The sequence below is a fragment of the Megascapheus bottae genome, unplaced genomic scaffold (genome assembly GCF_031878675.1).
Source record: "Megascapheus bottae isolate mThoBot1 unplaced genomic scaffold, mThoBot2.hap1 HAP1_SCAFFOLD_45, whole genome shotgun sequence".
In the NCBI taxonomy this organism is placed as follows: Eukaryota; Metazoa; Chordata; class Mammalia; order Rodentia; family Geomyidae; genus Megascapheus; species Megascapheus bottae.
The window spans coordinates 419,174-433,498 of NW_028327483.1; the positions used below are offsets into that span (position 1 = coordinate 419,174).

Sequence of the window (14,325 nt, forward strand, 5' to 3'; positions counted from 1 at the left end):
AAGAAGTCATAACTCAGAAAACACAAAGGAGAGAGATTGTATGAATGGAACAACTGTGGAATGTGCTTTCCCAAGAAATCGTGGCTCTGCATTTTTAGAATACATAGAGGAGAGAAACCTCATTAATACTACAAATAGGGAAAATTTTTCATCTGGAAGGCACAGGTAAGTGTTTATCAGAGAAGTGCTTGATATAAAAGAAAAGTGGTAAATAGAAAGAATGTTCAATGATGTTTAATCAGAAGTCAGTAGCCATTGTATTTGAGAAAATGCAAAGCAGAGAAAGTGAGTTCAGTAAATGTAGAAAAACATTTAGATGACCTATGCAGTGGCTCATGCCTGTATTACTAGCTAATCAGGAGGCTGACATCTGAGGATCAAGATTCAAAGCCAGCCCAGGAACACAAGGATCTCAGGCTTTTATCTCATATTAATCTCCTTAAAAATGGAAGTGGGGCTTGCAAAAGCATAGGGTTTGGCATCCAGCCTGGTGTCACCCAGGTCCCAACCATAGGTTGTGGATCCCGCCCTATGCCTTGGGGCCCCTACTGCCCACAGCAGCTGATTACTTCCCATTTCCATTGGAATTCCTGAAGCCTTCAGGAGGGGAAGCCTACCACTAACAATAAGGTTCATAGCCAACTCTAGCAGAGGGCATGCAACCAACCTCAGGGGGGACTTATCCCCGAGTGCCTAGGAACCCCAGCCTCCTTCAGGAGGTTTCTCTGCCCACTCAATCTGAGATCTCCAGCCACTCAAAGTAAGCAAGCTTATCTCTTACCTCAGAGGTCCTCTGCCCCCCTCAGGTGGCACCTTGCCCAGTGACCAGGCAGTGCAATGTAATGAGGAAACACAGAAAATGTGTTCTTGTTATAATGTGCAAACATTGTTGTCATGGAATTGTGCCAATAAAGGATGTGGTTTACAACCCTTCCCTTTCCTTACACCAGCTTCCTTCTAATTCTGTTTACCCAGATTTAAGCCCCTTTTCCCTGTCATTAGTTTACCCACACTAAAGCTGTATTTTTTTGTATATTTTTATTGTAATTAATAGAAGGGTTACATTATATTCACCAGACAGAAGGTGCATTCCTACACAAACATTGATACCCATTCTCATGTCTTGGTCCCCATATTTCCCTCCCCCAATCTTGTTTTCCCCCCTTCCCTATCCAATTTCAAATAACCAAATATGCATATATACACTATATCAGATAACAAGGTGAAATACTGTAACAATATGAGATAGCCAAGGGACAGCCAAAGAGATAAGAGATAATGTAGTACATTAAGGACAACAATCACTTATTCTATGGCTTTTCTTTCTATATCCTGGAGGTCCTTTCATTTAGCATCATACTGTATGGCCTTATGTATCTAGGTTTTGCTCTATTGTAAATCTCTGCTAGGAGATTCCAAGGTTTCTACTGATTATGACAAATGAAGGAAACCATTGAGCCTATGTTCCTTTGAGTCTGGCTTACTTCATTTAATATGGTATTTTCTAAGTCTTTCCATTTCCTTACCAATGGGGTGATGTCGTTCTTTCTGACAGCAGCATAGAATTCCATTGTGTATAAATACCACATCTTGTTGATCCACTCATCAAGTGAGGGTCATCTGGATTGGTTCCATACCTTTGTTATGGTAAATAGTGTTGCAATGAGTGTTCAGCATTTTTCTTATGTTGTATCTTCCTGTTGCCAAAAAGAGGGCAAGATATCATTGTATCAACCTTCATACCAAGGTCATCCTCACAAGAAGTTGACTACTCCCATTGTAATGGCATCAGTCTATTCAGGACATCCAAAACCTCATGAGTGAGGTGCTTCTGAATCCTCACAGTACATCCCTGCTACAGGCAGCATGATCTTGGTAACATATGATCTTGGACACATGTCCAAACCAGAGTAGCCCCTCTAAAGGAAACCTACCTATTCTACCATTTTGAGTTGCATCATCAGACACCTCCATCTGAAAAATGATAATGCCCTTGTACAAGGGAGAGTCTGTCAGAGAGGTCTGGCACTTGGTATTCTACTCCTATTCCACTGAAGTGGTCCTGAGAGGACACAGGTAGAGTAGTCCTCTGAATCTTACCCATAACCACTGTGAAAGGCCAATTTTAGATTCCTCACACAACTGTACATACAATTGCCATATGATCCAGGAATACGAATCCAGAATATCTATCCACAAGATGACAAGTTCGGATAGAGTAAAGCCACTGGCACAGCCATGGTAATTGTTGTAGCATTCACAACAGCGTTCTCTGGCTCCAAATTCTCAGACCTACAGTAGTGCCTTGGAAACTGGGTTTTCTATACTTGGGTTCATCTTGGGAATGTGCCCCGTGGGATGTAGTCCAACCATTCACCAATCCCAGGCAGCTTAAATGAGAAAGGAGAAATGTGGGCATTTCTTACTCCAGGTGAGGGCTGTCTGTACCCCTCTCAGATATGCCTCGTTAGAGGAGTGGTGTAGATCTCACAACTAAGCTCTCACCCACACCACCTCAAGAGTGGAGATGGACTCATACCACATCCCACTGAGATATGGTCTTGATAACTTTGTGCCCCTGTTGGCCTCAAACCACAAACTTGCCCCTCTCTGCCAATGAAGTTAGAGGCATGAACTGTGGCACCTGGGAAAATGAAGGGTTATTTTCAGTGCAACTTCCATACTTTATTGCAAATCAACACAGAGCTGAATGGTGGAGCCTGGGTTGACATACACAAGGCTCTCTATTCTGTCCAATTCGCAGCACCCAGAAAAGTCTTCCAAAGAAACAAAGTTCTTTTGAATCCTTTCAAACAGAATACTTACCTGAGACACACAACAACAGACCAGTGAATTCCTGTGCAAAGCAAAGCATCATGTGAAAAGAAACACGGCATTTCTGTATCATCTCGCTGTTCAGGTCTGCTGTCAAATTCCTGAATCTTATGCACGTACCACCTCGGATCAGGTCCAAGCAGTCTTTCGGGCCAGTTTCTCATTCTGCTCCTGTAATTGTACAGTGAGTATTCGGATCCTAAACCCTGGAGTCTTCATACTTTGATAACTGTTACAAAAGGAAAAGTTTGCCTCATTTAGCCATTAGGCATCAAAGTATCATGAATGATGTTGTAGGTTGATGAGAAATAAGTTTCTTGTATTTCTGCGTGTATGGTGCAGCCCCTCCTGCAGCGCGATGGAGTCAGCTCTAAAGGCAAGTCCTCAGGCCTGCTTCAGCAATGGGGCCTCATCCCCCCCTCCCTCAGGTGCCTCCTTTGGCCTCCAGACAAGGGCCTCTAGGCTCCAGGAAGGGCCGCTCCCACCACCTGGCCCTGAGCACATTGCTCCATTTCCATTTCCCGCTCACCTGACGACCCACCCTAAAAAGTACTATAAAGTGGGCGGTCCGAGCAGCCAGCAGGTCAGAGAGCTGTGGCTCTAGGAGCTCCCGCAGTCTCCTCACTAAGGGTGCCTCCTGTGCTAGCCTACCAGCAGCCAGCGTTCTGTGGAGGGATCGAAGGCTCCTCTGCTTCACAGAATTCTAGGAGGATTCCGAAGAGCTCCAGACATTGAGTTCTTTTCAGTGTTCCACTCGGGCTAGCTTCTGTGTTCGTGGGACCCCAGGAAACAATCTACATGATGTGGAGACAACACAGGGGGAAGCGCTTCCTGGTGAGCATGCCCTCCAAGTACCAAAAGAACATCTGGATCAAGAGAGGGGACTTTCTCATTTTTGACCCTATTGAAGAGGGACAGAAAGTGAAGGCTGAGATTTCCTTTGTGCTCTGGACCATGTGCGCTCTCTGCAGAAGGAAGGGCTGAAGCCTTCTCTGAAGTGTCTGAGAAACAGAACAACAAGAACAGGCAGGCTCAGTCAGAGCTCCCAACTGAGTGACAGACCTCAGGAGAAGAGTATGGCTCTGAAAATGATTCTGACCTCTTCACACCCACTGCAAACAGTATCATGAAAGTGAAGAGGAAGAAGCAGCCTGAGACCCAGGGACCCACTTCCCCACTTGCTCAGGGACTAGCCCCTGGTTTCTCTGGGCTTGGACATTCCTAGGGTACCCTGCAGATCTTCTGCCCTGGATGGGAACAAGGCAGGGTCCCCCTTTGAACTGACTTTCTGACGTAAGACTATGAAACCCCTGGTGGGTAATGACTTGTAATGGTATCTGAGTAAATCTCTCTGTGGAAATGAACAAACAAACAATTCAGCCTCTTTGGGAGGACTGCCAGTGGGCAGTCTGGGGAGAAAATAGGGATGAACTGTTATAAAGGTAATTTATTCACAGTCTCATTAGGCACTTAGAAAGTGCAAGGCTTAGCCTGTGCTTCACACCTGAAATCCTAGCTACTCAGGAGAATGAGCTTTGAGGATTGTGGCTGAAGGCCCGCCCAGGCAGAAAAAGCCCATGATAGGATTGTATCTCCTTTGGGAAAAACCAAACCAAACCAAACAAACAGGCAAACAAACAAAAAACATAGCCTCTGCTAGTGTGTTTTGCCTGTTATCCTAGCTACTTGGGGCTGAGATTTCAGTTCAAAGCCAGCCTAGGTAGGGTAGTGTGAGACTCTTATCTCCAGTTAAAAACCAAAAATGTATGACTCTGTAGACATGTTTTATTATATACATTAATATGTATCTATTTTAATTATGTTTTCGAGAAACTAAGTACCAGTGATTATATAGAGAAATTCCCTTCTTCAAAACTTGTTTGATACCATGTCTTTGAAATATGCATACTAATCAACATTAATAAATTTTTTAAATAAATAAAACCAAAAAATTCAATTTCCTATCCTCAGTTGTTGTGAGGATCATAGCCTAGGGGTAGATTGTTTGCCTATCATGCATGAAGCTTTGAGTTCTATTGCTCATTAACACATACACAGAAAAAGTTGTGGCTCAGGTGGCAGAGCCCTAGCATTTGAGCATAAAGTGTCCAAGATTGTGTCTAGCCCTTAATTCAAGCCCCAAAATTGGCAAAAGGGAAAGAAAAAGAAAGAAAGAAAGAAAGAAAGAAAGAAAGAAAGAAAGAAAGAAAGAAAGAAAGATTAAGAAAATTTCCTCCTGCCCTTTTCATATGTGTCTCAAAGTATAAAGCCTGTTCTAAAGTGATAAATAACAAGCCATCAAACCTGCACTAACAACAACAACCAAAATAACAAATGAAAATGTAGGCCAAGAGGTGCCAGTTTAATATGTTAAAATCTAGACTCATACCTGTAATCCAAACTGTTCAGAGTGGATGAAATCTGATGATTGTGGTTCAAAGCCATCCTAGGCCTGGAGGTTCATGAGACTAGTATTAGAGTCAGTAAATGGGCATGAACTTGAGGTGTTTCTCAAGGCTTAAGCTGTACTACTTCATGGCTCTTGGTGATAAATTAAAGATAAGAGTCCCATGGACTATCCTACCCATGCAGTCTTTGAACCCTGAGGTTCACCCTCAGAGTTCTCTGTATTCCCCTAGACTACTCATGGGATTACTACTGTAATCTCCCATTAACTATCCAACACAAAAAGCCCACAAAATAAAGAAGTTTAGCTGTGCCTCAAGTAATAGAGCATGCTATCCTTGAGGAAGGCAGGAAAGAACGAAGAAAGGAAGGAAGGAAGGAAGGAAGGAAGGAAGGAAGGAAGGAAGGAAGGAAGGGAGGGAGGGAGGGAGGGAGGGAGGGAGGGAGGGAGGGAAGGAAGGGAGGGAGGGAAGGAAGGAAGGAATTGAGGGAAGGGAAAGCAGGTTGGCAGGCAGGCAGACAGTCTAAGACATTGGGGCAATGACTTGAATCCAAACTCTAGAATATCTACCAAAAATATAAAGAAGTGAGCTGTATTTCAAGGTGTGAACCAGAGAGAGAGAGAGAGAGGGAGGGAGAGAGAGGGGGGAGAGAAAAAGTCTGGATATGTAGCTTAAACTGCTTGGGTGGCATGCATGAGGCATGAAGCCCTTGATTATATTTATCAGTAGTACAAAACCAGAAAGAATTATATTAAAAAGAAAGAAAATGTACCCAAACATCAATGAAAGGCAACATATGAGATGTCCATCAATGTAGATTCTTGGGTTAGAAATACTTCTAGGTACTAATCCTTTGAAGAGAATGCAACAAGAGGAAAGAACTTCAGAGAAAGTGGTGAGGATTTTAATAGCATGGAATAAAAACAAGAAGAAATGAGAAAGGGTATCAATGTATGTTAAATAATTCACCTTCCATCTGGCGAATGTAATGTAACCCTTCTATTAATTACAACAAAAATTATATGGAAAAAAATGAGGGGTGGGGGTGGGGGGGATAGAAATGGGGACCAAGACATGAGTAAGGGTATCAATGTATGTGAATTAATGTACCTTCTATCTGGCCAATATTATGTAACCCTTCTATTAATTACAATAAAAATATACAAAAAAGAAGAAGAAGAAGAAGAAGAAGAAGAAGAAGAAGAAGAAGAAGAAGAAGAAGAAGAAGGAGAAGGAGAAGGAGAAGGAGAAGGAGAAGGAGAAGGAGAAGGAGAAGGAGAAGGAGAAGGAGAAGGAGAAGGAGGAGAAGGAGAAGGAGAAGGAGAAGGAGAAGGAGGAGAAGGAGAGGAGGAGGAGGAGGAGGAGGAGGAGGAGGAGGAGGAGGAGGAGGAGGAGGAGGAGGAGGAAGAAAAAGAGGAAGAAAAATTGGATAGAGTGGCTCCCAACTCTAATCCTAGGTACACAGGAGGCTGAAGTGTGAGGATGGCTGTTCAAAGCCATCCCATACACTAAATCCTATGAGACTCTTATTTCCAATTTACCACCAGGAAACAGGAAGTCACACTGTGGTTCAATGGGTAGGGTACTGGCCTTGAGCTTAAAAGTTCAGTAACAGGGGCAGGCCCAGACTTCAAGGCTCACGATGAAGAAGAAGAAGAGCAAGAGGAAGAAGAAGAAAAAGAAGAGCAAGAAGAACAAGAAGAAGAACAAGAACAAGAAGAAGAACAAGAAGGAGTAGTACTTGGAGGAGGAAGGCAAAGAAGGGTTGGTTAGTGATTTTAAAATTGAGTCATAGGCTCATACTTGTAATTCAAGCTGCTCATGGAGAGGGACATCTGAGGATGATGATGCGAAGGCAGCTTAGGCAGAAAATTCCACCAGACTTATTGTAGTGACTTCATGACTTGGGCTTGAACTTGAGGTGTTTTGCTCATAGTTGAAACTCTACAACTACCTGCCTACTGATGGAGATAAGAGTCTCATGGCCTTTCCTGCCCAGACTGGTTTCAAACCACCATCTTCTTCTGATCACTGGCCTCTCTGTAGTGTTCCTTCTTACCACGGGATGCTTATCTCTTATAAACCACCAAAAATAAAATATAAAAAAGCAGTAGTTGAGCTGTGGCTCAAGTAGTAGAGTTGTAAGGTGAAGCCATATTTTGCAGGGTAGAAGCTTGGAGGTTTTGTTAAAAGGGCAGTGACTACATGGTAGAATCCTGTCACAAAGATAAGCAGCTAGCAAATACACTTAACACAGTGAGGAAACAGGCCAGAAAGAAAGAACAAAACTGTCAACAAAACACCTCCGTTCCAATGGAGAGCTGGATTGGGACACCATGGTGACCAGACAAGAACCAGGAAACTGGATATGAACTCACTTACATGAGCATGGCATGATGGCATCTGAGCTGGTTCAGGCATAAGTAAGCTCAGGCCAGGGAGCAGTGTCATAGGAAAACTCCTAGTCCCAGGCACTGGACTGACAAGTCTACTAAAACAATCAGACAAGTACCCACACATGACTCCAGGTGTTATGAGCAGGGAAGTAATTTAGCAATAGGCAGGTATACGATGCAACAGAGTTTATTGATTTAATAGAGCTTAGCAGAGTGAACACTATATTCTTGTTACTATATTCTAGTCCTAACTTGCCTAATTCTCTCCTGTGTGTCCAACATGCCTGCTGGACTCACCTCTCTGACATCTTTTAGTCCCAGAGTCAGACAAGGCCTGTCTGACAGTTGTTAGACACAGCTCCCAGTCCTGTCATGGTGTGAGCTCTGGGGCCATATGACTAGTCTCAGTCCTTGTCAGTACTCTCAGTCAAGGAGCATCTCCTGCAGGCCAAAGATGCTCAAACTATAGTCTTGGTTAAGGCCAACAGCAATGCTGCTTCTCATTCTGGTCCTTTGATTACATGGGTCCTTGGCTGTTCCTCTCTGGCCCAAACTCTACCAAGACGACAAGATGACAGACCTTTAATGGACACACTTAGATATTAGCAGAGCTTTTCAATCTACTGAAGATAGGTCTAAACCTTCATTCAATTTGCTTACCTCTTCTTGGTTCAATGTGGGTAGCCTATATTTATTTAAGAAATCATCCATTTCTACTAGATTTTCCTGTTTCTTTGAATAGAGGCCCTGGTAGTACTTATTCATACTGGACTGAATTACTTGGATATCGGTCGTGATTGTTCCCATAGGGTCTCTAATCTTGTTTATTTGAGTCTCCTTTCTCCTTTTTTTGATTAATCTTGCCAGGGGTCTGTCAATTTTGTTGACTCTTTCAAAGAACTAACTTTTTGATTTACTAAAATTATGTATAGTAGATCTTATTTCAATCTCTGATATTTCTGATACTATTTTTGTTATTTCTGTCCTTCTAGTTGTTTTAGAGTAACCTTTTTCTTGTTCCCCTAAGTGCTTCAAGTTCTTTAGGTTATTTACATGCTTTTTTTTTCTGTCTTTTTTTTTGCCAGTCCTGGGCTTGAGCTCAGGGCCTGAGCACTGTCCTTGGACTTTCTCAAGGCTAGAACTCTACCACTTGAGCCTCAGGACCACTTCTGGCTTTTCCTATATATGGTACCAAGGAATCGAACCTGGGTCTTCATGCATGCTAGGCAAGCACTTTAACCACTAGGCCAAACTCCTGGCCCTTTTCTGTCTTTTTAATCTGTGCTCCTAGTGCAATAAATTTGCCCCTTAGAACTTCCTTTGTTATGTCCCATAAGTTCCTTTGTGATGTATCTTGGTTGTCATTACATTCAGGAAAGTTTTGAATTTCTTTTTTGATTTGTTATGTAACTATGTAACCCAGGAGTTATTCAGAAGTGTGTGTTCAGATTCCAAGTGTTTGAATGGTTTTTCCCTTTTACTGTGTTGTTCTGAACTAGTCTGATTGCACTGTGATCCAATAGAATGCATGGGATTATATCAGTCCTCTTGTATCTGCTTAAGTTTTCTGTTTGAACTATTATATGATCCATTTTGGAGTATGTTCCATGTGGTGTGAGAAAAATGTATAGTTTCACGATTGGAATGAAGACTAGTGTATAACTGTTAAGCTCAACTGGGCTACGGTGTCCATTAAGTCAATGGTGTCTTTGCTTATCTTTTGTTGAGTTGACCTGTCATTTGGTGGGAGTGGCATATTGAAGTCTCCCACTATGACTGTGTGTTGAGTCTATCTTGTTCTGTAATTCTGAGAGTTTGCTTGACAAATTTGGGTGTTCCCGCGTTGGGGAAGTAAATGTTTATAACTGTAATATTCTGGGTATGAATTGTACCCTTTACAAATATGTAGTGTCCATCTTTATCTTTATGTACTAATTTTACTGAGAAGTTAATTTTGTCAGAGATTATGATTGCTACTGCTGCTTTTTTGCAAAGTGCATTGGAGTGGAAAATTCTTTTCCATCCTATCACTTGGAGTTTGTTTCTGTCCTTGTTTGGTCTCTTGGACGCAACATATGGATGTGTCTTTTTTCTTAATCCAGTCTGCTGCTCTGTGTATTTTGATTGGATTGTTCAGCCCGTTCACATTTAGGGAAATTATGAAGAAGTGGTTAGTGTCCTTTGTCATTATTTATTTTTACTTCTGAGTTTCTTTCTCTCTTTTTCCCCCTTTGTTTTTGGTGATGGGAGTTCTTTCTGTTCTGGAATTTGTTGTTGATTATTTAATATTTTTTGTAATGCTGGTTTAGTGTGCACTTATTCAAACAGTTTCTCTTTGGAATGAAATATTCTTGTTTCTCCCTCAAATGTAAATGCTAGTTTCACTTGATATATCAGTCTGGGTTAAAGTTGTTGGTCTTCAGGGCTTGAATGATATTTTTCCAAGCTTTTCTTGCATAGAAAAAAGTGGACGTGGGGCTGTGGCTCAAGTGGTAGAGCTCTAGCCTTGAGAAAGTCAAGGACAGTGCTCAGGCTCTGAATTCAGTCTCCAGGATTGGCAAAAAAAGGTAATATAATTTTATTTTAATTCAGGTGTTTCCTATCAAATGTAAACTTGGCCCTGAGGTACCTATCCATTACAGTAGACCTTAGCTCCAGTGACTACTGAGGAAAGATGACTTTACACTGAGATGCCATAAGTGTAAAATACTCCACTCTTAGTATTTAGCATGAAGAACCTGATGCTGGTGTTTCATGGTTATAATCCTTCCTAACCAAGAAATTGAGATCTGAGGATCAAGGTTCAAATCTGACCTGTGCAGAGAAGCCCATGAAACTCTTCAATAACCACACAAACACAATCCAGAAGTGGAGGTGTTACTTACAAGCAGATACACATACACACCAAAAAAAAACAAAATAGAAAAGTATTTGTACAAGTTTATTTAATTTTGTTGTTTGTTGGGAAGCAAATAGCTGTTACTATGTCATCCAGAAACTATAAGTTTCTGTAAACTGAAAGAACCTAGTAACTGTAAGACTCTGCCCGCAAACTGAAAGAATTAGTTATTGTTCCTACTACATTTCCCATGATGGCGCAAGGGCAATATCCTGGTGGGTAAAAAAGAACTTGATTTATATATTTTGCTTGGCAGAACAGCTTGACTGCCTCCTGACCCCATCCCCATGCCTGCTCCAGACACATGCCCAGACCTGTTTCAGGTACATGTTGTGCAGGTACAGTAACTAAGCAACCCACTTATGTCAATTAACTTTTTTAAGCATATATATTCTGCTGTGCAAAAACAAAGTTTGAGACCTTGATCAGAATACAGTCTTGGTCTCCTTTATCGTGACTGGTTTGTCTCTCATTCAGGTCTACTCCTCCTCGAGCTTTAGTTGACTACCCTGCTGGCTGGGGCAGTTGTTGTTGGTTGTGGTGCTTGAACTCAGGGCCTGGGTGCTGTCTCCAAGCTCTTTTGCTCAAGACTAGGGCTCTACCACTTTGACAATATTTAAAGTAAATGATCCTAAAAATAATAATACACTGTGCTGGAAATGTGAGTGACCTAGTGGTAGAGTGCTTGCCTAGCATGCAGGAAACCCTGGGTTTTATTCCTGTGTACAACATACACAGAAAAGGCTGGAAGTAGTGCTGTGCCTCAAGTGTTAGAATGCCAACCCTGAGAAATCCCAAGGACATTGCTAAGGCCCTATATTCAAGCAGCAGGACTGGCAAAAATGCTATCATAGATTAAGAGCAACTTTTTTGTTTTGGTTGTTTTCTGCCAGGCAGGTGATTGAACTTAGGACCTGAGCACGGTCCCTGGGCATTCTCAACGGTAGAATTCTACCACATGAGTCAAAGAACCACTTCTGGCTTTTCCTTTTTTCTTTTTCTTTCTGGTTCATGGCGTATAAACTTAGTCTGGGCATTCTCCCTGAGCTCTCCTGGTCAAGGGTACTGCCCTGACAGGGATTCAAGCTCCACTTTTCCTTTTCTAGATGCTAATTGGAGATAAGAGTCAAAGGAACTGTTGAACCTTTATCCACAGATCTCAGCCTCCTGAGGAGCTAGGATTACAGGTGTGAGCCACTGTGCCCAGCACTCCTGACCTTTTCTATGTATGTGGTCAAGGAATTGAAGCCAGGTCTTCACACATGCTAGGCAACCACTCTACCACGAGCCCAGACAAGAGCATCTGTGTGTGTGTGTGTGTGTGTCTGTGTCTGTATGTGTGTCTGTGTCTGTGTGTGTGTCTGTGTCTGTCTATGTGTGTGAGATAGGCATTGAACCTGGCCTGGGTGCTCTCCCCGAGCTCTTCAGCTCAAGGCTTCTACTCTATCCATGGGGGCCCGGGCACTGTCCCTCAGCTCTGCAGCTCAAGGCTACCACACTACCCTTGAGCCAAGCTCCACTTCTTATTTTCTAGGGGTTAATTGAAGATAAGAATCTCAGGTCTTTTGTGACTGGACTGGCTTTGAATCTTGATCTTCATATCTCAGCCTCATGAGTAGCTGGGATTATAGGTGTGAGCCACAGCTTCAGGCCACATTTACCATTTAAATTTCCTTCTCCTAGTCATATATATCTGTTGGCATAATTTGTTATTCTCCTTAATGTGAATAATATCTTGTAATACCATTAAAATTCAGATAAGCTAGTAATGGATTAGTACTTTCAGGAAAATATATTTTACAAATAAATTTTTAATAATTTATATTTTTAAAGCAGGGATGAGTGGTTCATTCTTTTGATCCTAGTTACCCATGAGGCTGAGATCTGAGGATCAGGGTTCAAAGACATCCTGGGCTCTAAATCCCTGAGACTCTTATCTCCAATTAACAGATAGAAAATCAGATGTGGCCCTGTAGCTCAACAGTTAGGGCATTAGTGCTGAAGTGCTCAGGGATGAAGCCCAGGCCGAGAGGTGAATCCTCACAAACAACCAAAAAAAGATTTAAAAATGCTATATTAAATATATGAAAAATTTTCAAAGAAAATATCTTTACTAATGTAACTCTGGATTTCTATATTTTACATAATACTCTTCTTTGTGGAGAATGTATTTCATACATGGATCATATCATCTCCAAAGCCTATTGCCAGTCTATCCAGAGGAGAAAAGACCAGAATATACAAGGGAAGTCATGGTAGCCACGTCCTAACATTTACCTAAAATCAGTTAAGGGTTAGAGCAGCTTAAACATAGAAAAGAAAAAAAAAGAAAAGAGGAGAATAGGAAAAACACATCAGCATTCCAAATGTGTGAGATAAAAGAGTGGGTTAAAGATGGAATAATGCTTACAGTACGTTCTTGAACAAACTTATTTTAGTATAAAGAAAGAGCAAGCAATTAAACCTCAAAGGTTCTTCATTCTTATTTTTTTTTCCAGTGGGGCTTTGACTTTGAGCCTGTTCATTGTCCCTGAGCATTTCAGCTCAGGATTCGGTCTCTACCACTTGAGCTCCAGGGCCACTTTCAGTATTCTGATGGTTACTTAGAAATAAGGGTCTCATGAACTTTTCTGCCTTTGGATGGCTGTGAACTGTGAAGCTCAGGAATCATGTGACCGTGAAAGTCCTATCTTTAGTTAACCACCAAGAAAGCTGAAAGTGGGGCTCAAGTAGCAGAGTGCTAGCCTTGAGGAAAGAAAACTCATGGACAGTGCCTAGACCCTGATTTCAAGTCCCAGAACCAGATACAACAAGAGAATAAGAGAACAACAAGGGGATGAGGAGTAGTGATTCACCAGTCATCAGATAAAATGTCAGGAGCGAATGATCCACAATGTAGGCTAGGTGCAAACAAGGCATCAACCTGAGGCACAACTCATCAGCTATTTGGAGAAGGCCAGGGACAATCAAGTAAATAAACAAATACATGAAGCAACCATTGCAAGATGAACAGTGCAGGTGAGAGTGCTTAAAAGAGTGATTGTGATCCTGTGAAGGTGGCTCTTGCCTATAATGCCAACTACTCAAGAGGCTGAGATCTGAGGATCATGGTTCAAAATCAGCCTGGGTAAAAAGTCTGTGCAACTCTTATCTCCTATTAACTAGCACTAAATCATACGAGACAATGGTGAATCATGTGGAAGAATGCCAGTCTTGAAATTAAAACTGAAACTAAAACTTAAAAAAAGTGTCCACAGTGTCCAGATCCTGAGTTCAAAATATTCAAACTCCAGAATCCACACAAGCACAAAGGGTCTCTGTGAAGAATTGACATTGAAGCCAAGACCTGCAGGATGAGTGAGCCAGTTACAAGAACATATGGGAAAACATCTGACAGATGCAATAGCTAGTGTGAAAGTCTTAGGGGTGGAATAAACTTGGAACCAGAAGAAAAGGGTGGGTGGCTGGCACAGAGTGAGAAAGAAAAATGAGGAGAAATGACATGAGAAACATGGGGAACATTTGGGCACATGTTACTCATGGCTGCAATCCTCTCAACCCAAGAGGCTGAAATCTGACAATTGTGGTTTAAAGACAACACAATCAACCACTCAGAAAAAGGTGGAAATGTGGCTGTGAGTCAAGTGGTTATGCACTACCCTTGAGCTCAGGGTAAGGTATTGAGTTCAAACCCCAGCTTGATCTTTAGCTTTAGCTTTGGTAGTATCTAGGATTACAGGTGTGAGCCTCCAATGCCAGGCAACCCTTTATTTTATATCATCTCATT

At 41.9% G+C, this 14,325-nt stretch overlaps 1 long non-coding RNA gene across 1 annotated transcript in view; it reads right to left on the bottom strand.

The window, feature by feature from the left end:
• Positions 1 to 3,495: 3,495 nt before the first annotated feature.
• Positions 3,496 to 14,325, bottom strand: part of LOC150039735 (uncharacterized) — a 44,528-nt gene continuing 33,698 nt past the window's right edge. Inside the window, exon 3 of the long non-coding RNA XR_016534249.1 lies at positions 3,496 to 3,629. This is a non-coding gene — a long non-coding RNA (uncharacterized LOC150039735). The remainder of the gene's footprint in view (positions 3,630 to 14,325) is intronic.